General features: G+C 35.6%; 1 protein-coding gene across 2 annotated transcripts in view; it reads right to left on the minus strand.

Moving 5' to 3' along the window:
• ARHGAP42 (Rho GTPase activating protein 42) overlaps positions 1–24,258 on the minus strand; it is a 330,059-nt gene that overhangs the window by 19,055 nt on the left and 286,746 nt on the right. Inside the window, exon 25 of one of the 2 annotated variants that reach the window (XM_029209702.1) lies at positions 23,327–23,886. The exons of the other annotated variant lie outside the window; for it this stretch is intronic. The gene's annotated coding sequence lies outside the window, so the exon portion shown is untranslated. Of the gene's footprint in view, positions 1–23,326; positions 23,887–24,258 lie in introns of those variants that run through there. 2 annotated transcript variants of the gene reach the window in all.

The raw sequence follows: 24,258 nt of genomic DNA on the forward strand, positions 1-24,258 counted from the left end.
GCCCTTTGATTATAATATTAAGAGTAATAGTACTGATTTTGACCTTTTTAAAAAAGTATTTCTTTAAAATATAGAGAGCTTGACTAAAACACAGCCCTTCCAAAAATCTGTGCTATATACTACATGGTTAGATTATTTTTACTATGGTACTAATTCTTCAAAAAGGAACAATGGGCCTAGAAATCATGATAAAGTCATCAACTCCCAAAATAACTTTCTATCCTTAAGACTATGGTATAAAATTCCCAGGAGAGATCTTTATATCTGCCTTGATCTTGCATTCCTTTGGTGAGATAGCTATTAAATTTCTGGAGTTTTTTCTGTGAATACCTGAGCAATTTCTCTCATGTACATTTACCCTTTACACACCAGATTTCAGGATAGAATATGAATCCTTTTAAGTATCTTTACAATCTCCAGAGCATTATGTATAAGCACTCAAAATTTTTTTTAAAAAATTTGTTTTTAAATTTAAAGATACCTCATTTTTATACTCAAGAATTCAACAACCATGTCTCTACTGATAAAGTTAAATGGACAAGCAGACAACCCAAGAAAGGGCGTAACTATCTTTTCCTCAAAGTATGCCTTTTAAATACCCATTGGATAGGGGGAATTTTCACATCTCAAATTTTACAGGAAATACATAGGCAGAAAATCTTACAAGTTTGCCAAGTCCTAAATTGCTTATCCACACTAGACTAAATCATGTAATGATTTTAATGAAGAGAAAATTGCTTGATTTCTGTGGTTTCGCTGTATTTTCCTTACTCAATGTTTAGTGGAAAGACAGTCTCTGTCTCCATCTAGCATCCATTATCTATTTAATGTACCATTATTCCATACTCCCTGGTCCTTATCAAATCCAAAAATTGAATAAAAAGCAGTAAAATAAATGACTACTTACTTCATATTATGGAATCCAATCCAGCCTGGCTTGGTCTACATCCATAGTATGAATCAAGAATGTGAACTGGGCCAAGATAATTGCATTCAGGTTGGATCACATCCCCATATAAGTTCAGGAAAAGTCCCTACAGACCATCAGTTACTTGGGGCCAATAAAACCTGTACCTCCAGAGTTAGGCATGAAACAGGGTGGCTTAAAAATTTGAAAAAAAAAAAAAAGTCAAGAGTAGTGTTCTTTAATTATTTTAATAATTAATTTCTTTAATTACTTTAATAATTACTAATTTTCTTTAATAATTCCTCCCTGTCATTAGAGAAGATTTGAGAATTTGGAGGACATTGATGATAAGTTAAATAGCAGCAGTTCATAGTAGCAGTGATTTAACATGTACATTACCTAAGTATCCTATAGCCAAAGCAAAGACAAATACAAAGGGATCTGCTCCTCTTCTTGGAGTTGATCACATTCCAAGTCATTGCTCCGGGCACTTGCCTGGAGGCTGCGCCTAGGCTTGTCCACAGCCCTGTGCAGCTGTGGAGTTTGGAAGAGTATTACAGGACTGCTGGATTAGTCCCAAAATGTCAACCTCATTTTCAGTTTACTGGCTCTTGTTGCTTTATGTCATGCTGACCTTACTGTTAAACACGTGTTTGTTTGCTTTCTTTCCACTCAGGGAGAGAAGGGGAAAGGATTACTTTTAGCTGGTTGAAAGCTTTAACTGACAAAAGACTTTCAGAGAAATGTGAATTAAGCAGCTAAGAAAGCTTACCCTGTCCATTGCTTTAAAGAAAATTAAATTGTTAACTGCAGTGTGACATCAGTATAACGGTCAACATTTAGATATATTTGAGCAAAATATTTAAATGGTATTGTAAATAGTTGTTAAGGCAGGCATACACTGTAGCTTATTTTTATAATCTTTTGAAATTGCTCTTAATATATCAAATCCTAATATATCCAATTTAGCAAACATAACTTATTCTAAATGAAACCTACTTAAATGTTTTCCTCTTGTTAATTATATATAAAGCTTAACATCTCTTTTTCTATGGAATTTACTTACCTGTGAGAGGTTTTTGTTGTTGTTATAAATATTTATCGAAAGGAGTGGTTTAAAACTTTTTGCCATTAGTCTTTTACTAACCCCCTCCCTCAGAAAAGCTTATATTTTAAAGTATCTCCCCACTAAACTGTATTCCTATTAAGAAATAGTTGCTTTGTTTTCTTCATGGTTTACTATTCAAAGACATATCAGGGTTGCTGAGTAGCGTATCAATTACGTGCACACTGATTTGATGGTTTTTGTGCAGCTTTAACTTGGTAAATTAAAAACTGATTTTTAAAATATATAGTAGCAAAATAATCAATGGACATCTATCATACTAAGGGCTTTAAAATTCATGAGAAACACCAGAAGTTTTATGTAGAGTTAATATAATCATACCATATTCTCGTCAAAACAGAGATAAGCAGCTCTGCTTGTTCTCTATAGGGTAAAAATAGTATCCAAAATTTACTTAAAATGGTTAAGTCCTATATTTAATATAATTGGGGGTAGAAAGAGATTTTCACATAGCAGTCTTTAGAACTCATCACTTTAACCAATAAAGTATCTTCTTATGACCTGAGTATTATGTGCATTTTAACTTTTTCTGAAGCATGCATAACCACAAGAAAAGTCAGGGCAAAGAGTTTTAAAAAAAGCTTTTCATTGGAATTTGGAAAAAAAAAAAAAAGAAAAAAATATAAAAGTTCCTCATATTTTCCAAGAAGTAAATATAACTTACAAAAGTGAAATGGAGAACTTCTCTAAACAGTAGCTTAAAATGTTTCCCTTGATTAGTGAGCGAAACAATAATGCTAATGATACAAAACATGGTGATTATCTACATTGATGACAATGCTAAATGTTAGAGAAATAATCACGCACTATCCAAGCATATAAAACATAAATTATGCTCACAGCCTTGTTTTTTGCTTTTAAGAAAGATGTCCATTTTCTAATTTGAGGCTACATAGTTTAGAAAAAAAATCACTGAGCTCTAAGTTTCTGTTTAGCTGTCAATCAATTAGGTGTCTTAACACTTAAAAAGCAGGGAGAGAAAGAGGAGAGGGGAGAATGAGAGGGAGAGAGAGACAAAAAGAGAAGGAAAGAGAAAAAGAGGGAAGGGAGGGAAGAACTAAAGAGGGAAGGAAGGAAGAAAGGAAAGAAGGAAGGAAGGAAGGGGGAAGGGAGGGAGGAAAAAGGTTAGGACCAAATTATCCATTTCAACTCTGAAACTACAAACTTTTTATTAATAGTTTACATCAACATAAAGTAGCTGACTCTCAGTTATCTATGTTAACAGAAGGAAAAAAAGCCCTGAAAACAACAACAAAAAATTGTGGGTTTTTTTGCAAAGTTGAAAACTCTTACTTTAGGAGTCATTTTTTTAAATTTATTTATCTTTTTTATGAGTCATTTTATTTTCAGCAACTAGTTACAAAGCATTATTGTGTGGTATGCCAGTCATTTAACCAGATTGTGAAGATAAGCAGTGAATACATTAGACAGCAATCCTACATTCTCTGAGTTTACAGTTGGATGGGAACTAGATACAGGTAGATAGAGAGTTACAATATTGTATGTCGAATGTCATGGTAGAGGAAGTACAGGGAGCCTTTGGAGCACCTAAGAGGGGCACCTAGCTTGAATTTAAGAGTGGACAAAGGCATCTTGGAAAAAGGTCTAAGCTATGATCTAAAAGTGGTTTAATAATTAGCTAAGCATGCGGAATCAGAAAATGCCAAAGGCAGGAAGAGAAGAGTATTCCAAACAGGAGGTAACAGCATATGCACAGACCTGATGGTGAGAGAGAGTATGGCGTGGGGGCTGACGATGAGGCTGAAGCAAACAAGGTCCACGTCATTAATGCTCTTGTACACCATGTTAAATTGTGTAGTCTTGATTCTTGTTTAAGCAGGAGAGCAGCATAATTCAGATTGGTGTATAGGAAAACTCACCCTCACTGCAATATGGAGAAAAGAGCTGGAGTTGGATAATCCTGGAGGCAGAGAGAACATTTTTTAGGAAGTTGCAGTATTCTGGCGGAAAATGATGGTCATAAACATGAAGAATTGGAGGGCATCATCACCTCCTCCCTAGTTTTCCAGAGGTTTTAAAAAAACATAACTTAGAAGTATTGACAGAATTTATGGAAATAGGTGAAATGTGCCATATTGTTAAACACAAGGTCAGATGCCTATTTATTCTGCTGCTGTGTTGAAATTTCAAAATTTTCATCAATAAAGACAATGAAAACTAAGAAACTTAGTTTACCAAGTTCTAGAATCCTATCTACTCAAACAATTTCTACCCCTCCACCAATATTCCCACCTTTGCATGTCTATTAAATCTCAATATCCTGGTTTTTGCACAAAGGTAAGACTAGAACAGCTTAAGAATCAGCAAACGGGAAAGAAAGGGAAACTGTGCTGTACTAAACTAAGAAAAAATAAATACATCCTTTGTATAGATCATTCTTCAGATGCCGTTATCCAGTATAGCTACAAAATAATACACACAAAAAATGCTTAGTTCTCTGTAAGGAGTCTTGACTTCCTGATGATATCTTCTGCACAAAGACTTTTTCATGACTTCACAGAGTGTGGGGAGTTGAGGAAGGAAGGCTGGTGAATGATAGAATGGGGAGCAAACTTGGCACATGAAAATAATATATCTACAGCTTTCAGTTTCAAAGAGCCTTATTTTGAATTACCTCATTCAGTTTCCATCAAGGGCTGTTCTTCCTTTCCACTTCCACTAATCAATGACAGATAGGAAGAGAAAGATGCTAATGTGCAGGCAGTGGCAGTGGGAAGGGGTCTTCTTTCTCCCGGTCCTCACTGGCCTTGCCAGTCCCTTGCCATCCTGGTCATAAGAACCCACTCTTATCACCTTATGTTTAAGTCACTGGCTCATAAATGCATCTGTTCTCTCTTCTCTAGTATTACAGGGTGCTGGGACTTGTCTGACTTTGTATCTTCCATTCCTTGCTGGCTCAGCCTATCCTTCTTAGGCCCAGCTGCTTTCCCAGTCTGGCTTCTGTGTGTGGTCACCTTGCCCCTTCAGGAGAGCCAGGGCTCACCACCTGCCTTCTAAGCCACCGTCCAGCTGGCACCATGCTGAATCCAAACTTCTCTGAGATGCTTGTAGACATTACAGCATCATAAAAGCCACAGTTTTCTTGGACCTCTCCTTACTTGTTTGGATGTTCTGCTGCCCATCCCACTTCCTTCAAAACTGGGACACTGTCATCTGATTTTCCTACTCTTCCTCTTCCTTCTTCTGAATCACAGAAGCCTCTCACTTCCTCTTCCTGTCTGTTGGAGTCTTCCCCTGGGTCTTTGAGTTTCCTTCATCTATTCCTAGGAACTCTTTCTGTTTGAGTCCACCTCTTAAGGAGACCTTTGAGATTTAGAAGACCATTTTTTTTTTCCTCTTGACAAAGTCCCATTCTCCAGACTTGTGTTGCTCTAGATTTCAAAGACCAATTGTCGAAACACAAGCTAAACGTCAACTTCCTTTAAGCATTTCTGCTGTAACAATTTGAATTCTTCTTGGAGCAACATGGCTGCTTCTAACTGACTAGGAAAAGGGTCAGGTGTCAAAAAGAAAAACACAAAGACGAATATTTTTCAATAACTATATTCTTTGGATGACCTTTGGGAATTCACACGAAGTTTTCTGTCAAGAGGATGAGACTCTCCCTTCCCCTGTGTATGCCTAACAGCTCTCGTACTGGCTGGTGACAAAGACATAGCTATAAAATTTATGGGATAATGGACTTGTAACAATATCACCACATACTTATTTTCAATCTAATGCTTTGTACTTTACCTGAAATATTTAGTACACTTATTTGCACATAGTAGATTTTTACATTTTGTTATATTGAAATTGATGAAATATTCAGTTATCCTCTTTACTCCTTGATAGTAAAACTAGTGTAATATTTGGCAAGAGATGCAGAGAATCATCATTTTCCTCTCTCAAGACCCACCCCCCTTTTGGTTCCCATTGCTTCTATCCTATTTTCAGTGCATAGTAGGGTCCTAAGTTAATACACTAGACTTACACCTTTAAAGATATTTAGCCCTTGTATACATCTTGAGTCCAGTTTCACACACCTAGCTCCTCATTTTTAAGTGGAGAAGACAATGTTTGAAATTTATCTGAGGTTTTTGCAGACAGGGTGAGACTCTTCTTCTTTGTATGCCTGGCACTGGTTCCCTGGTGGTGGTTAGGTGACAAATGCAAAGCCATAAAAATTAGGTGAAGTGGGCACCTAACAATATCGTTACATACTTATTTTCAATCTAATGTTCAAAATTCCATCTTTGTTTTTAAACTGAAAGTGGACTTCAGAGAAAATATTTCATGATTCACATGAAAAAACCGAGCCAGTCTGCTCCATTTGACAGGTGTCTGACATTAAATTGGCTGGCAGTTTGAAGTGAATCATCTTCAAATAATATGTTCTCTTAAGAACAATTTACCACTAATTCTTATTATTCTTATTACTACTCTGTGTGATAACAAAAAATAAACATTTCTATATGTCTTTATTAATGAATTAGAGCACCCAAAACCTCAATACGATTATATATATGCAATTATATATTATAAAATATATAAGGTGCATAAGAATCATCAGTACATTCTTCTTTACCAGTCACTTTAAATTTATAATCAACATTTCAGCTTGTACAGTAATGTACGTGGCATATGGTGAGATCATATAGATAGTGTCCGTGACTGTGTGTGCATTTTAATGAAGCAAGGACTGATTCTCAGACAATTAAATTCAATCCAACTAATTGTTCGTGAAGACAAAATACACTCAACTGTTTTCTAATAAGATTCAATAATGCAGTGTTTTGGTTACTCACAATGGTAAAGTAAAAGGTTTGATATTTATTATACAAGTATTATCTATCTTCATACGAAATTTAATGCACTTAACATTAAAGTGAAAAAGAATGTAATCTGATTGTTAACAAAGTATTTCAGACAATTACTGTGCATTTGGCTTCATTACTATGAATATCATTTAATATAGCACTGGAAATATGCAAATATTCTCCTTTGGTAAATAAGTGCCTAGAGTACATAAGGAACTGTACTAAGCCTTTTGCAACACAAAGAGTAGAACAGATTTCTTGCTTTTAAGTTCCAGAAGTTAAGATGCCAGATGTTGTTTGAAAACTCGACATACTTCTTTCTTATTCAGTCACCTATATTTGGAGTAGACTTGGAGAAACAAAATAGTTTTATTGAATTATTTGTCCATGAACATATTCCTATAACATAAAAAAGATTTCATTTATTCTCTTTTAACACTGTATTTTCAGTTTTAAAATTAAACATATCCCCATATTCAGATTTACAAACTTAAATGATGTTGAGAAACTTCATATTTGTCTATAAAACCATATGCTATATTTTTATAAATATCTGATTTTTGTAGTTGAAGTTTTTCTAACTTACATTTAAGTTAACTATTTAATGAATAAAGAGAAAACATGGTAAATGGCCATGAGTGTAAATGCATGTGGCACTCTATTCTCTGGTGTCAGAGTCACTATAACAAGCTAAAGAGTATGTATATCACTCAACCTACTTTTTAAAAGCAACATTTTATTTAAATGGTAGAATATTATATTACCTGGTCAGATGAGGTCAAATTTCGTCTTATAAATGATCTATTTCAAATAAATAGAATACTTTAACTTTATAAAATGCAGAGATCTGTCATCAGTTATTTGTGAGCAGTTTAGAGTTCGTAAGTTTAAACAAATATGAAAAAACAAACTTTTTATTCTGAATTAAATCAACTGCCCATAATTATGCTGTGATATGAGAAGTAGTTTACCATAGTATTGAAGAGCACATGTTCCGGAGCCAGACACTCTCAGTCTGATTCCAGGCTGCACCATTTGCCAACTACTTCATGTCTCTGCTTCAGTTTCCTTATTGTAAAACGGGCACAGTATTGTATCTCTCTCATAGGATGTTATGAGGATTAAATGAGTTAGTATAAATAAAGTACTTGGAGTAGTGCCTGGCATGGTATGCACTGTCTAGGTGTTTTGTCCAACTTAAATGGCTTTTTCTTTAATAGACAGATGATTAAGAGTACAGAGGACATTTAGATTTTTATCTTACGTAAACTCCTCAACAACAGTAATTTTTAAGGTCATATGAAATTCAGTAGTGTGGTACTCATCAAAGTAAATTTTTTCAGCAAATGAGATTAAGGATGGACTCTTACAAGTGAAATGTGATCAGATATAGATCAATAAAATTATCAGTCTAAGTAGCCACAATTCTTCAATTCTCGTACCTGAGACAGTTTCCCATATGAGGCAGATTGGACTAATCAAATCTATATTATTTTTGTAGAACCAGACTAACAGCTTCTTTTTCTCTCCCCAATAAATAATTTTCCCCAATATGTAGGAAAAGAAAAGAACTTCTGAATCTCTTACATATGCTTACTAAAACAATAATATTGGAAAATCTATTCATAAAATAGCTAAGTTTAGCTTTAACTTAAAATCTAAAATTTTATTCTTTCGGCATTAAAGGACTTCAGTATTGCTTACATCTCAAAAATTACTATGGAACAAAAAAGTAAGGTCCTTATTTTGTGTAGTCCTTGTTCTGTCACATGAAGAACATCCTCAAAATTTTAAATATTCCATTTTTTTCCAAATAACACCTGAGTCAGATTTGTGAATGAAATATGTTTAAAAGGGGAATAAAATAAAATCCAACATTAACCATTTTTTACCATTGTATGTAGTAAGGTAGGTAGTGTATTTCGTGACCTGCCTAGTGTATTTTATTTTTCTTCCTATGGGAGAAGCCAGCTATCATTTATTTTCATTGATTTTTCACATTTTAAGATGATAAAACCAGGATGCATCTTATAATTCATGCTATCTTACAATGCCATTGGCCAAGTTGAAGTCATACACAGTTGTGTGAAAATCTTCCCTTGACACCTCCTCATAAAGTCAGAAAACATCCCTAGCATCAATGAAATATGGTATGAGTATATATTCAATTCTTCATTCATAGAATCCCACTGCTTCTACTTCTTTTAATCTGTGTTGATATCAGTTCCTATTTATTTAGACCAGTAATCAATATGCATTCAATAAAAGCAGTTTTTTTAGCTGCTACTTATTTGAGTAACTACTATGCACCAGGTCTTGCACTAGGGAGGAGCTTTACATATATTATCTCTAGCTCTTACTGTAATCTTTGCAAGCTAAATATTATGAGTTCCATTTTACAGAAGAGAAAATAGAGGTTCAGAGTAGTTCAGTAAATTTGAAAAACAATTTCTTGCACTATTTCTCTTCCAAAAAGAAAAGGAGATTCTGTCACATTTTTCCAAATTAAATTAATTTTCCTGGCATACATATTAAATCTTTTGATTTAATTTGAGAAATTTGAGTTTTTATTTTAGAAATGAAGAAACTTTAAAAATCCTTATTAATAGATGTGCTGCTGTCTGTTTAAGCCTCATGAATGTGAATTCGCTTTGGCATTCTTAACAGAACTATAAAAAGCTTCTGGGGGAAAAACATCAATTTTTCTGGGGAAACCAAAATAAAAATAGCACTAATTTCCCAACATTATAACCCCTGCTAAAGAATTCATTAAATATAATAAGAAACTCCACTCCTCCCCTACTAAATTTATGACTAAAGATTTGAATCTGATTTAATTACTGAAAAATAATGTATGTATGTATGTGTGTGTGTGTATATATATATATATATAGAGAGAGAGAGAGAGAGAGAGAGAGAGAGAGAGAGATTTGTTCAAGCAATTCACTGACATGGTCTGTGCAGTTCTAAAAACGGGTCTTTTTATTAACAAAAAATTACTTTGGATTAAACAGTTAACTGATAGCTTCTAGGTCTATAAAAATTACCAGAATACAGTGCCTTTATATATATATATATATATCTTAAGGAAAATACACCTTAAAATCTTACTCAAAGTGAAATTAGGGAGTATTATATAAAGTATACATTCTTGAAAGTCAAAGTTTCTCTGATTTGTAGTCTCAGGGTGGCTCCAAGTGCCTTGGCAAGGAGTGTTTTTTAATGGTTGGAATTTTGAGGATAAATTCACATTCTCAATATTTCCATTGTTATATTTACTAAATGGTTCTGATAAAATCAATGCCTTAGTGCCTATCCTATTTCAAATATCTTTATGTTTTAATCCTTATGTACCAGAAAGTTTAGGTAAATAATCATCTACTCCTTATTTAAAAGTAAGATAGATATAGACACAAAATATTTCTGTTGAAAAATATTTAAAGTTGGACCATGTGCTAGGCAAAGAGGAAAAAATATGTGGTAAATACAAAATTATTCATAGAATTCACATTTAAATTCTGTAATTAATTCTTCCTTAATTTATTAAGACAGTTTTAGCAGAACTACACAATGGAATTGTTTCCTTTAAATAAGATTTAAATCAGACCAACCTGGATGATTTAGAATAGATGAAATGTTTTTGTCAGATTTATTTTGATCTTCACAAATCTTACACATTTCCTAATAACAACAATGATTTAAAGATGTACTGTTGGGCTTCCCTGGTGGCGCAGTGGTTGAGAGTCCGCCTGCCGATGCAGGGGACGCGGGTTCGTTCCCCGGTCCGGGAAGATCCCACATGCTGCGGAGCGGCTGGGCCCGTGAGCCATGGCCGCTGAGCCTGCGCATCTGGAGCCTGTGCTCCGCAACGGGAGAGGCCACAACAGTGACAGGCCCGCGTACCGCAAAAATAAATAAATAAAATAAAGAGGTACTGTTCTTGCTGAAACATTACAGAGTTATGAATAATTTATCAAAGGAAAGAATAATTTTAAGAATTTTGAGCGTCAAAAAACTGTTAGATTTTTGTGAAATTTTTTATAATTTACCAACAAACCATTATTACAGTTATTCAAGTTCCTAAATGGCATTTAAATTACTGAAATTATGCATAGTAAGAAAAACATATTATCTAAATTCCCACAACATGTGAGAAAATATAGAAAAGGGGGAAAATCTATAAATTATGCAACAAAATTTAAGCTGAGGGGAGAGTTACTATGTGATATTCACATTAATTGAGCCAGATTATTTGCATCTAGCTTGGTCAAATTTCTGAATTCTGGTGGAAGTATATTTGTTTATTTGTTAAAGGATAATTACCACTAAGAATTTCTAAAAAATAAAAAAAACAATAATGACCTGATTGATAAAAGGTAAGCATGGAGGTAGAGTGAACCAGAACATGCATACCTGTGCATCTCATAGACAGAGATTGCCTAAGCACCAATTTCAAATAGTTGTTAATATCACCCAAATACATGTAGAAAAACAAACAGCAATACTGTACTTAGTTTCAAGACAGGTTTGTCACTTCTCTGAAATGTAATGCTTTGTGATCTTAGTAATCTTCTTCAATTCTCTGAACCTCAATGTCTTCAATTATCTAGCAGAGAATATTTCAACAAAGAGCTTTGCTTTTAAAGGAGATAATGCCTATAAAATTCCTTTGCACACTATAAAACGCTATACAGACATATTTTTCCTAAGAAATAGGTAAGTACATGCTAAAAATCCTTAATAGTTACAACATATATTCTACAATGTAGGTAGTTAACATTAATAAATTAATCTTGATGACCAAATATGATTTTTAATAACCAAAAGATAGTAAACTCACTGATATAGCTCCTTATTTGTTGAAAAGCCACAAAAAAATGAAAACCCTCTACCTGCAAATTAGAATGCTGTTCTGGCAAAGAAGTACATGAGAGAAGGCAGTTTGTGTGGAAGCCTATCTGGAGGCTGGGCTCCCCGAGCCCTCCCTCTCTGGACCTTCAGCCTGCTCCCTGTCTGCAGCAGGAGAGCTTGCTGTCCATGTAGACCATGCCCTGCGACGGGCAATCGTTGAGGGGCTGCTTCTTGAAGAAAACATGTCAAAAGTGGTCTTTTGCACATCCCCGTGAATTTTTCCTCCTTCCAAATAGAGAATCATGTTCATGACTACTATTTAAAAGACCTTCATTTTGAAGCATATTTTATGAAAATAAAATTATTCCATGTTTAAAGTTCACGTATACGTAAAAAAATCTTCTCTATAAGTAGCTCAGTTAATAGAGTGTTTCTGAATAACAAATACGTTTTTGCAGTGAGGAAACTGGCCCAAGTAGAGGTGATCTGGGGACAGGAAGAGGTTATTGTTTGTTTCTAAATTATCTGATTTGGCTATCTGGGATTCGTGTCTGGTGGTTTATTTTACTTTTGCTATGGAGCTACAAAATATATTTCTTCCGAAAACTAAGAAAATGCTGAACTTACATTCAGAGGCTATTCATACTTTACATCATTTTCATATTTTTAAAAACTTTCTTGCATAGAATTAAGTTACATATATCATATGGAGCTATAGTTCTTTAACTTACTGCAATCTCAAGTTATCTCTACTTAGGTAGGGCTTACATTGAAATTATTCTGGGATATGAAATGTCTCTTCTTAACTCAGCATGCATGCATGCATGAGTGCAAGCTCATGTACACAGCAATCTAGAGAAAGATGTAGCTAAGTCCCTTTTACAAGAGAACAAAGGTTATCAGTGCAGGTTAAAATATAGGGGAAAGAGTTTGGGAGTTTGAATGAAAACACGTGGGTTCCAAACTGTACTCTAATATTTCTTTATTGAGCCAGTGTGAGTTACCTAACCTATGTGAATCTCATTTTTCCTTTCTGAAAAATGAGGGAACATGATATATAGGTATCTCAAAAAGTTTGGAACTTATAGTACTATTCACTTTATTTTAGACTCTTTAACTTTGCCTTGTCTTTATATTGAAATCTGGACAACAGTAGTTCAATCTAACTTTTAACAGATTTTTATTTAATTTAGACTATAAAGTCTTAGTGATTGTCTTTGTTTAACCTCATGCAATTTGAACTTGAGTGTTTCCATTTAATTTCTGAAAAATGAAAGGACCATTTACTCTCTTTTTATTTCCTACATATCTATCAATAATCTGAAAATTATGGTACTTACAAATATTCTCCAGAGTTATTTTACCCTCTCAGTTATGAAATTGGATAGCTATAGTATATAACACTAATGAATCTTAAAATGTTGATTTGTGATAGTTTCAAACCTAATGTTATTTTACTGCATTAAAACATTTTTCTGTACTCTATTTTCAGTAAATTTTAATTATCTTTGAAACAGCAATTTTTGTTTTATATGCAAAAACAATTTTCCTTTTGTCTTTCTTTCCATCTCCTCTCTACACATTCCCTTTAATAACACCTTCATTCTGAAAAATAAATTATTTTTTCCCTTATACTTTCTTGAAGTTGAATTTAACATTATAATTTAAAGTGTTAATTTGCATTTTAATTCTTCCCAGTTATATTCATATAATCCTGTTGTTATAACGGCTCAAAATAATAAGCAAATAGCTTCAAACCATACCCCAAGGATAAATGGTTTAAACGGAAATACAGAAGTTGTTTTATTAAGTCAAAATTAATTGTGAAATAATTTCAACTGAAGATTAACAGTGTGCATGATAAATGTAAAAATTAGTTATTTAAAAATCATCTTCAGAATATGTATTTCAAATTAATAGTGTCTTCTGTATTAATTTGAAAGTCATTATGTTTTAATTGTTCTCTGAATCAGTATATTTTTCTATATGGAATTTTTGAATGACATGAAAAGAACATGTACCTCTAGAAGATGTATAAGTTAATTCATCTTATAATAAACAGCAATTTATCATTTGAAACATTACTGTTAAAATTCATTGTTAGTGCTGATATATTTTATTCCCTTCTGCATATCGAATTCATTATTTTCACCACATTCCAACATCACAATCTAGTATCTAAATTGATCCTCTTACCCAGATATAGGTTGCACTTGAATTATCTTTTTGCTTATAAATATATGTTTCTTCCTTTGTTTTTTTTCTCTCATTATACTATTTAAGCTGATTTAAAGTAAAAATATGGGGCTGCCTTGGTGGCGCCATGGTTGAGAGTCCGCCTGGCGATGCAGGGGACACGTGTTCGCGCCCTGGTCCGGGAAGATCCCACATGCCGCGGAGCGGCTAGGCCCGTGAGCCATGGCCGCTGAGCCTGCCCGTCCGGAGCCTGTGCTCCGCAACGGGAGAGGCCACAACAGTGAGAGTACCGCAAAAAAAAAAAAAAAAAAAAAATATATATATATATATATATATATATATATATGTTCAGAGAGTCATAGGATGTTAGAGTTACACCAGCCTTTAAAACTCCTCTGGTCCATTGGTTCTGTAACTGTGGTTCAAGGACTGGCTTTAAGGCAGCTTAAATCCCAATACAGTCTGTGTATAATATTAGTGTCTGTGTGTACATATGCTTACCTTTGCTTTCATTAACTTTTTAGAGGGCTCAACAACAACAACAACAAAAAAACTTGTTAGGAAACAAATCAATTCCACAACCTCACTTTACAAATAAAGAATCTGAGACTCCAGAGAGCGTGCAACTCATCCAAGGTCACAGAGATTGTGAACGTAAGAGTTGGAGCCATGTGCTGATTTGTAGGTTGACCACAGAATGTTATTGATCAGGTAGAACTCTCAACGGAAGTGGGTTTTCAGCTCACATAGAGGCTAGTAAATTGTGAGTTCCCCTTAATTTTGTTTGCATAGAATTGAAGTAGTGAATTTAACCTCCCATTTCAGTTAACACCACAATATTATTACACTAAAACTACAAGGTAATTATAATTTGTTATCCATATTTTATGCCTTAAAATATGGATTTATGGAAAAATTGAAATTAATTTCTCATATTTATGCAGATAAATGAAGTTGTTCTGGGATACAATAAACTTCTATCATTCTTTCTTCCCAATCAAAAGCAATGATAGAAGTAGGCATTTCTGCTCCACTGATTATGATCTTTTCTTTATTCATCAGTAAATGTGTGAAATCTTTTACTTTCTTATTTTTTCAGGCTAAAAGAGAGACAAAATAAAAACAAAGGTCAGGAAAAAGTTTAATAGTTTATTCTAGAAATTTGTATCTTATCTACATCTCTCATCACTAATTTGTACAAAACTCAGTGGAGTGATTCCAAATATAAAATGAATAGACAAGTGATCTCTATAGTATAGCTTTTGTTTTGAGATATTTCAAATCATGGTTTAGTAGGCCTGGAAGCAGAGTGAAACTGCATTATCATACAAAAGTGACCATGATCAAAAAAAAAAAGATGTAGGTTATCATCTACATGTTTGCTCCAGTGATCTTTAAAATAGAATCCAATTTTAATGAATGAAGACCTAAATGGGCTTAAAATGGTTAGGGGGAATGAAATAGAAAACATTTCTTCAGACCAACTAAGGACCTGAAAAATGACAAGAAGGAATGTCCCTCACTGTTCCCAAGGCATTAACCAACATACATCAAGGTTGTATCATGTGCCATTCAAAAACTTAGAGGGTTATCAAAGTAGAAGGCAATGTCCACCCACAATTAAATCCTGGTCTTATTAGAGCTGAAGAATATTGCACACATGATAAAAATGCAAGGAAATTTAAGCCATATTATAAGTAAATCTTAAATCACAGGTTTCAATTCTAGTGTTATAGTTCAGAGAAGAGAGAGAGGCTAGTGTAGCCCAAAGGAACCTAATCTGGAGCTGGGTCTATTGGGGCTGGATAGGTTGACAAAAAAGGAAATAGCAAGTCAAAGTTACAGCACGAAACTCTTCATAGTTGCAAACTTTCTTCAGACAAAGTCTTTGGAAACCAAGGGAGATGAAAAAGCCAATAAAAACAGAAAAAGTGCTTGAGTGTCTATTTGAGAACTTTATATTATAAAAACAACAATTTAGTGAATTTAGCAAGAAAGAGTGGGCTTAAGACATGTATCTTAAGTAGGAAAACTACCATGGTTTGACAGTGTCATTAAAAAGATGTTAAATACATAAGAAAAATAGAAAAGATTATTGAAAGAGAAAACTTAGAACTTGAAAAAACTTAAACGGTAATATCACATGAAAAATGCCACAATAAAAAATAAATAAATCTTGTCCCCACAGTCATCTGCAAGGGACTTTCATTTAGGAATTATTTAATAACTAATTCTTTCTCAAATCTCTGTTGCTGCTATTATGACTTATTTTTACGTTTCTTTTCCAAATAAAAATTTCAACATCTGAGGAACTCAAACTAAAGTATATCAACAGAGCAGCAACTCACTTTATGAGTGCAGCCTACCCAAAGAGAGACAGAAAAAGAGAGTGAACACATGCTGGCGGGCCGGGGGAGGGGAGGGTGGATTAGTCCCATAGCAGAATGTGGTCCCTTATATGGTCATATTTGATTCACTGCCAGGAACAGCAATTGAAAGAAAATGTAACAAATCAGCTTCTCAATCACATTAACAAAGGTTTCAGCTTCCTATGTACAGTACTTTTAAGGCTCCTCTGTGTTCTAGCTCTGAAGGTCAATGAGCATTCCCATGAATTTGTGTGTTTATATCAAAAGTACAATGTGAACTTTGGCAAAAGAGGTGGCTCTGGGTTAGCTGGGCTTTTTAGGTAGTTACTGTAAATACAATTGAAAGCTAGCTAATTTTACACTATTGCTAAAAAATTAAAGAACACATTTGTAAATGGCATCCAAAGACTCAGAAGTGATCCCGGAGAGAGTTGTGAAAGTAGAGATTTCTCTTTTGCACCCATAACTGCTCTTAGTTTTCTTCCATCTTCCTTGGGGCATCTTCCACATGTCTGCAGGGTCCTTGTGAACTCAGTCAGCCCCAGGCTACACTAGCCTCCCCCAGGCCAACTATTTGCTGCAGACCTGTACCTGTCCACACTTACTCCCTGCAAGCCCACTTTCAGAGAACTGCCTCATTTGGAAGCAGCTGATCAATCAATAATCTAAGAAGCAAATAAATAAAAGAATACACCTTCCTGTGACATCTGTTTCATAAAGGAAAACATGTCTTATCCATAGGAAGTGGTGTGATTTCTGTTATCAGGCACAGGCCTCTCGGGGAGAGGTTTTTTGGGCGGTGAGGTCTTGGAATTTAGGTTAATAAAAAGGTATTTTTGAAAGTATTAAATTTTTTGTAGATGAGGGTGACTATGGCTAGAAATAGTTCGAGAGTAATTAAGGTCTAATGTCTCTCCAATTACAGCTATGAGAGAAGATGCAAATATTTTCCAATGAGACGTAAACTGTTGCACAAGTGGGCCCTGATAACACTTGTACATAAATGTGTATTTATTTCTTAGGGGTCTGTTTGAGATCTGGAGAGATAAATAAGGCAGTAAATGTGTTAGAGTCCACAATTCATGTTTATTGTTGGAAGTGTCCAAACATTTTACAAATAACAGGCTTTAGGGCAGAAAAGGACTGGCACCATTCCTCTTTGTCCTTTGAGTAAAGAACTTAAAACTTTAAGAAGTTAAAGTTTAACGTCAAACCTTGTTTTTTCACCCTTGACAGATTTGTGGGTATTATGAGTCGGGTTTTGAAGGGACCAAGTATAGTTCAGAGTGAATCAGTACTCAGCTCAGAGTTCCATGGGCCTGGCCAGCACCTACCATCTGCTCTGTCTATCCCTGGAGGTTTTGGTGTGCTCTGATTTTTTTTCATTCTTCTTAGAAGGTGAAAAAGAGGTGCCTCAATTAGAAATATGCTTTTTAAGTTAATTCAAGGAACACTTGCCTTCTGCTACATAAAAGAAAGTTTTAACGTATATCAATTGCCCATGTGACTAGGCAAATTGTACAACTAAGACATACTAAATTAGGTATAATTCTTAAGTTTAAAACAGGTAAAGAGAAATAAGAACAATGAAATCAATGGTAACAATCTCCTGTGAGTGTCAGAATACTTATGTTATCTACTTTTTGCCGTTGACATTTACTGTGTCCTCCTCTGCTTTGCTATTTGTCTTTTAAATCTTTTTTATCTTTTAAGGATTGAATGGAAATCTCCTTTCCTATAATGATTTCCCTAATCCTTTTAGGAAGAAACAATCTCACCTTCCTAGGAAAAACTTTTTTAATATGGCAGCCAAAGAAAGTTGACACAGAAGACTAAAGAACACTAGAGAGGTTTTGCTGAGAGCCAGAGGGCAAACGCTCCTTAGTTTTGATTCTAACCATCACTGACTCTGCTAAGATATCACATGAAATATCTATTAAGCTCTATGGAAAGGCCTTAGTAAACAAGATTCTTAGCTTGGGTAAGAATTTTATAAATTTAAAGAAATTTAAAATCCAAATATTTGAAGATGTTCCTTCCTACCTCATACTATTTCTTCTAGCTATCTATAAGCATTATATTTCCCATAGGATTACTCTTTCATCCTTAAGAAGGCTCAGATACCTTGGAGGTTTAAAGCATCTGAAATAAAAATGAAATAGGCATTAAATCTTATAATGCAATATGAAAAAGAATATATATGTATAACTGAATCACTTTGCCATGCAACAGAAATTAACACTACATTGTAAATCAACTATAAAATCAAAAAAAAGAAAACATCTTATAATGAAATATAAGTAGTAATTCAACTTATGCCCCTAAATAATACCTATGGATTCTTATACCATTAGAATAAAACTTTAATTTAGCATGCCTTCTTCACTTGTTTCAAACTGCAACTAAAATATTAATAATTCTTCATATTTGAATTGAACTCTACATTTGAAAAGTTTCACAATCACTGTCTCATGTGCATTATCTCATCTGGAAAAACATCCCTGATAGAAAGCAGGCATTTATTACTACTACATTTTTGAAGCACAGAAAATAAAGCTCAGAGAGATATTATGCTTTATCCAATGGTAACTAGCTGAGCTTGAGAAGGAAATGTGGTCTCAGCCACTCTCTTGGTCCATTTCCCTTCCCTTTTTTAGCTCCATGTTTGCTTAAGGTTAGGCTAGCCTCCTCTTTGTTACAGCGGGTCAGTTTGGAGAACAATCAGAATTCTCTATTCTTAACGTTTGTAGAGATGCTGGCTGCCAGTCAGGCTGTCTACTACAGAGATTTAATTTTTAAATTTAAATTGTTTTCTAGAATTTTTAAAAAACAATGTTAAAAGCGTTGAACAAGTATACCTAGTAGTGTTGTTTTCTTCCCCCATTAAATAAAGTCTGGTATTTAAAACTATATTCATTCATCCTTGCTATCCCACCCAGAAGTGCTAGCAACATGGAAGGATTTTTCATTTTTGTTTTTTTTTGGCCACAGGATCTTGATTCCCCAACCAGGGATCTAACCGTGCTCCTGCAGTGGAAGCACAAAGTCTTAACCTCTGGACCACCAGGGAAGTCCCAGAAGGTTTTTATTTAGTAATTTTGATCCTGCACCTGAGAATGCATACCTATTAAATTTGTATCTTGTAATGCATTTTTAAGCCAAATCACTGGATACAACCAAGAAACCCAGTACACATTAGCCCAGTTCTGGTATCATGATGAAGAGGAAAATTATCATCAGTCTTGGAAACTATTCCTTACCTAGGGCTAAAAGAAGCAACAAGAATCTATAACTTCCCATGAGAGGCACTGGTTATGAAGAAAAATAAAGGCTTTTAAGCTTATTGTACTTTCTTGTTATTGCAGTTTTTTAAATTTGTTCCACATCTGTCAAACTTAGATAATACTTTTCTTTCTAGGATTGATATAAGAAAAAAAAATAGCTACTATTTATTAAGGACCACTTCGTGTAATATTAATAATTTATGAGGTATCTTATTAGCGTTCCCATGTTACAAGTTAGAATATTAAGGTTTAGAAAATCAGGATTCATCCAGAAAGTGCAACTTCAGAGTTTAACCACAAGTCTCTCTGCCTCCTGTAAGGAAATTATACTGACATAGAGTAAAACCATCAATACAGGTGACACTAACAAGAGGAAAAAAATTCAAGCAGAATTCTATGAAAATGTACAGATATAGAAGTCCTTATCCAGAGAACAGAAATTCCTATTTTTTTCTTTTTTATTATTGATCCCTTCGCCTATCCTTGTATGAAGAAAGAAACAAGCAGCTTACAGAGTTTCTTCTCATGAGTCGGAAGGGTCCCAGAATCTACACACCTGAAATGGAATTACTAAAAAATATAGACTAGCATAGGGCCTAGGACAGAGTCAGCACCTAATAGGTCTGGTCCTTTTTTCTTTGCAGTGGCTACTCTCCACCCCATAACTGCTCCAGTCCTACTCAGAAAAAAGCAATTCCACACCATGAGGAATTTTTAGTTTTGAAGAGTTGATTCTAATGGATTTAATCTATGTTTTAAGAAGCATTTGCCAAATCCCACCTTAGCATAAGTATGTGGCCTCCCTCACCAGAACAAAGAAGCAGACGAGAAAATTCTTCCCTCTCCCCCATTGCCCCCGAGATGATGCTCCTAATAATAAAACAAAAAATAGAGATAAGGTTTAAGATGTTCAGGCAATAAGATTTCAATGAAGTATGTTTCATATTCGCAAAGACCTGATGGTATTGATTATGATTGGTCCTAAACCTAAGGATCTCATACTAAAAGATGCTGGACATAGGGTAAAAAATTCAAGTTTTTTTTCTGAGGCCCCAATAAGCCTATTTTAGATGACCTTTTAAAATGTTCATGTTCTTGGCCACTTCCTGGTCACCTCCAATCATCCTTACTTCATACACTAAGCCAATATTTCCTTGGCCCACTCATTGTTCCAATGAGATAATGAAATTTTTCCTCAACACCTTTAGATTCTGCTGAGTTCTCCTGTTTTTTTGCAGCTGTCTGCATTCAACTCTGCCAAGAAGACTTTTTTTTTTTTTTAATGGATCCTGTCTGTTTACTTTTAAGGCAAATGAGGAAGCTGTGTTGCCTACAAGAGACTCAGACATTGGTTAAGAGTTTCTTCATCCAAGAGGACCTATTCTTCAGCCAGAAGAAAAGAACAGAAAAATTAAAGCCTTCCCCTAAATTTACTGAACCCAAAGATGACAAACTGGTATCCCACTAGCTACATCCAAGATTGTGTTGTTTGGTCCAATAAATCTTTTAACCTTGTGAAATACTTGCCAACATTTTGAAAGCAAGGGATTACACACAAACACCCAGATTTCGGCATCTCTCAAAATATCAGAAAAGCTAAGGCTACATTTGTGCATAGCAACAATCAGTTGGAGCTTAATAGGTCTGTGCCTTTTAGCGACAGCACTCTAAATCATCACAGCCTTACTTGGCTTACTTTGCACTTTTATATTATTTGCCTGAATTGTAAGTTCGACTGTAAGACCCCTGCTAACCCAGGTTGTCTTGACCATATCGCTGTCGATGATTCTGTCTTTCATCTCTTAAATTTTGCTGGGGAGTACTGTGGGAGGAGAAGTACACTGTTTTACAAAAGTCTCATAACAAACTATATGATAGATAGCTACTACCTCTATGTTTTCTGATGGGGAAACTGATGCTTACAGATAAGAATTGCACAAAATTATACAACTAAGTCCATGGCTTAACGAGGATTCCAACCAGGTTTTCTGACCCCAAGCCCAGCCTCATCTCCAGTAAAGCTTTAAGACCAGCAAAGCTATAAGAACCTATTGACCAGCAAAGCTATAAGAACCAAATGTCCACAAGAATCAACATGTATCCTAACATACAATTTATATTTAGAAATTAGCAGGGCTTCCCTGGTGGCGCAGTGGTTGAGAGTCCGCCTGCCGATGCAGGGGACACGGGTTCGTGCCCCGGTCCGGGAAGATCGCACATGCCGCGGAGCGGCTGGGCCCGTGAGCCATGGCCGCTGGACCTGCGCGTAAAAGAAATTAGTGAGCTGAAATGTTCTGTAAAGCGAAGGAGGAATTAGGTCTTCCTTGACAAGGAGTGAACTGAGGCTTTGCACAACTGCATAGAGAAACGTTGGACTGGGAGCTGGGGGAGACAGCGGTGCAGACCCCTCTACCACACTCACTCACAGGGTCACGTGAAAAGGTCGCCTGTTCATTCTGTGCCTCATGTGTGCTCAACATTTTATCACAGGGTCTGGACATAAGTGGCAGCATCCCCTGTTCAGAGCCTGTCATCACTGTCACTCTGCCCCCCCAACTGTTCTCTTCATTCTCCCTCATCCCCATTGTCCCGCAAGCCTACATTTTCTGACTCACACATTTCCCGACTCCCACATTTCCCTGGTTTTTCTGTCATAACTCCATTTTGTCCATCTGAAGTACAGCAGCCCGCTGGAAAGTGAGTGTTTAGAGATGGATAGAGAGAAAGCATTTATTATAGAGAATGCACTGTATCTAGATGAAGGGTGTTGCTATGGGCCATTTGCTGCAATGCATAACTTTTAAAGCAGATTCATCATATTCTTATGGAATCATGAACAAAACTCATTATTAACAAAACATTCATTTTCAAGGTTAAATAGTTTACAAGTCTGTATTATATAATCAGATTGGTGATTTCAGCCATTGAACATACAAATGGGGAGAAGATGACTCAGTGAAGGTCTGAAATGGGTACAGTTATAAATCATACATATATATGGTAAGTCATATCTGACAAACACAGAGCCTTCTATATCAGGGTTTCTGGTTCCTTCCAAGACACGGGTGAAATTAACAGTACTCAGCCACCATGCATGTTAAGTACAGCATTTCTCCATGATTGATATTCTTCAGTGCTGCAAATGATTTGGGTTAGTAAAGTGATAAGGAGGAAGGTATTTCATTTGGCTGACTGTAACTGAAACTCTACTACAGTGTCTATCTAACCAAATACAGGTTTTTCCTCACAAAACAGCACAATTTGGAATTAGGTTCCACGATGATATAAATGTCCCAGGCTCTTTCTTACTTTCACTTTTTAAAAAAAAATTATTTATTTATTTGTTTGTTTGTTTATTTATTTATTTATGGCTGCATTGGGTCTCCGTTGCTGCATGCGGGCTTTCTCTAGTTGCCTCGAGCGGGGGCTCCTCTTCGTTGCGGTGCGCGGGCTTCTCATTGCGGTGGCTTCTCTTGTTGCCGAGAGGCGCGTGGGCTTTAGTAGTTGTGGCTCACAGGTTTAGTTGCTCCGAGGCATGTGGGATCTTCCCAGACCAGGGCTCAAAACCGTGTTCCTTACATTGGCAGGTGGATCCTTAACCACTGCACCACCAGGGAAGTCCCTTGCTTTCACTTTTATGGACGCAAAATAGTCGCTTCGCCTCCAGGCTCTCATCCATTTCCCAGGCAGGAGGAATAAGAAGTGAAATCATGAGGAAGAATGGGGTAGCACTTATTCCAAAAAACCCCAAAACGTTCACAGAAATTTCCCATTTATAATTTTACTTACATCTCAGTGTCAGAAACTGTATCAGATAGTCTTCATATTGCACAGGAGTTCACGAAATACAGTTCTTCAACTGGGCATATTGTCACTTTAAATGAAGTCTAGGTTTCATTAAGGAAGGAGGAAGACCAGATTTGGGGTAGGCAACTTATACAGAACTCCTTCCCTGCGCCCATAGAATATGGTTTCCTGGAGCTCAGTCTAGTGGAACACAAACAGGTAATGGGCAGTTGCAACCCAGGTATTAAACGCTGTGATGAAATCATAATTCAGGTCACAAGGCACACTCCTGAATGGAGAAGATCCAGAGTCCACTTCCTGAATTTAGCCCACATGGAAGGCATATGTACTCAGTTGGCAGACACAGCTCTTCTTTATTTGCGAGGACTACACTTGCTAGTGACAAACTCCCCAAGCTGAGTAGCCAATCACACCTACTTCCAATTACTCCCTTCCTTGGCAGCACTTTGACCTCATGGAAGCTACTAGGGAAGCCCCTGGGCTGATGGCCCTGTGTCTCTCCTCCTGGCATCACTGCTTCCAAGATCTGTAGGCCAGCAGAAACCGAATGTATTAGTTAGCATACAAATGCAGACACATGCAACAGAGGACAGAGGATTTAAACAAAGTACAACTTTCTCTTTCATGTAACAAGCAGATGGTCTAGGAGGATGACAGTTCTGTTCTATGCAGTCATGTGGGACGCAGACTTTTATCTTGTTGCTCCATCCACACTTTCTCTGTGGTACAAAATCACTCATTTTCCAAGCAGTAGGATGAAGGAACAAGGTGAAGGAGAGCTTGCCTCCTAGCTTTAAGAACTAAAAGGAAGCAGTAATTATTTATTCTCTTATCCCATTTGTTGGAATTTGGGCACATGGCCACACATAACACCAAAGGAAAATGTAATCTTTCTTTT

The sequence above is a fragment of the Monodon monoceros genome, unplaced genomic scaffold (assembly GCF_005190385.1).
Source record: "Monodon monoceros isolate NGI ecotype Baffin Bay Population unplaced genomic scaffold, NGI_Narwhal_1 Super_Scaffold_7, whole genome shotgun sequence".
Lineage (NCBI taxonomy): Eukaryota > Metazoa > Chordata > Mammalia > Artiodactyla > Monodontidae > Monodon > Monodon monoceros.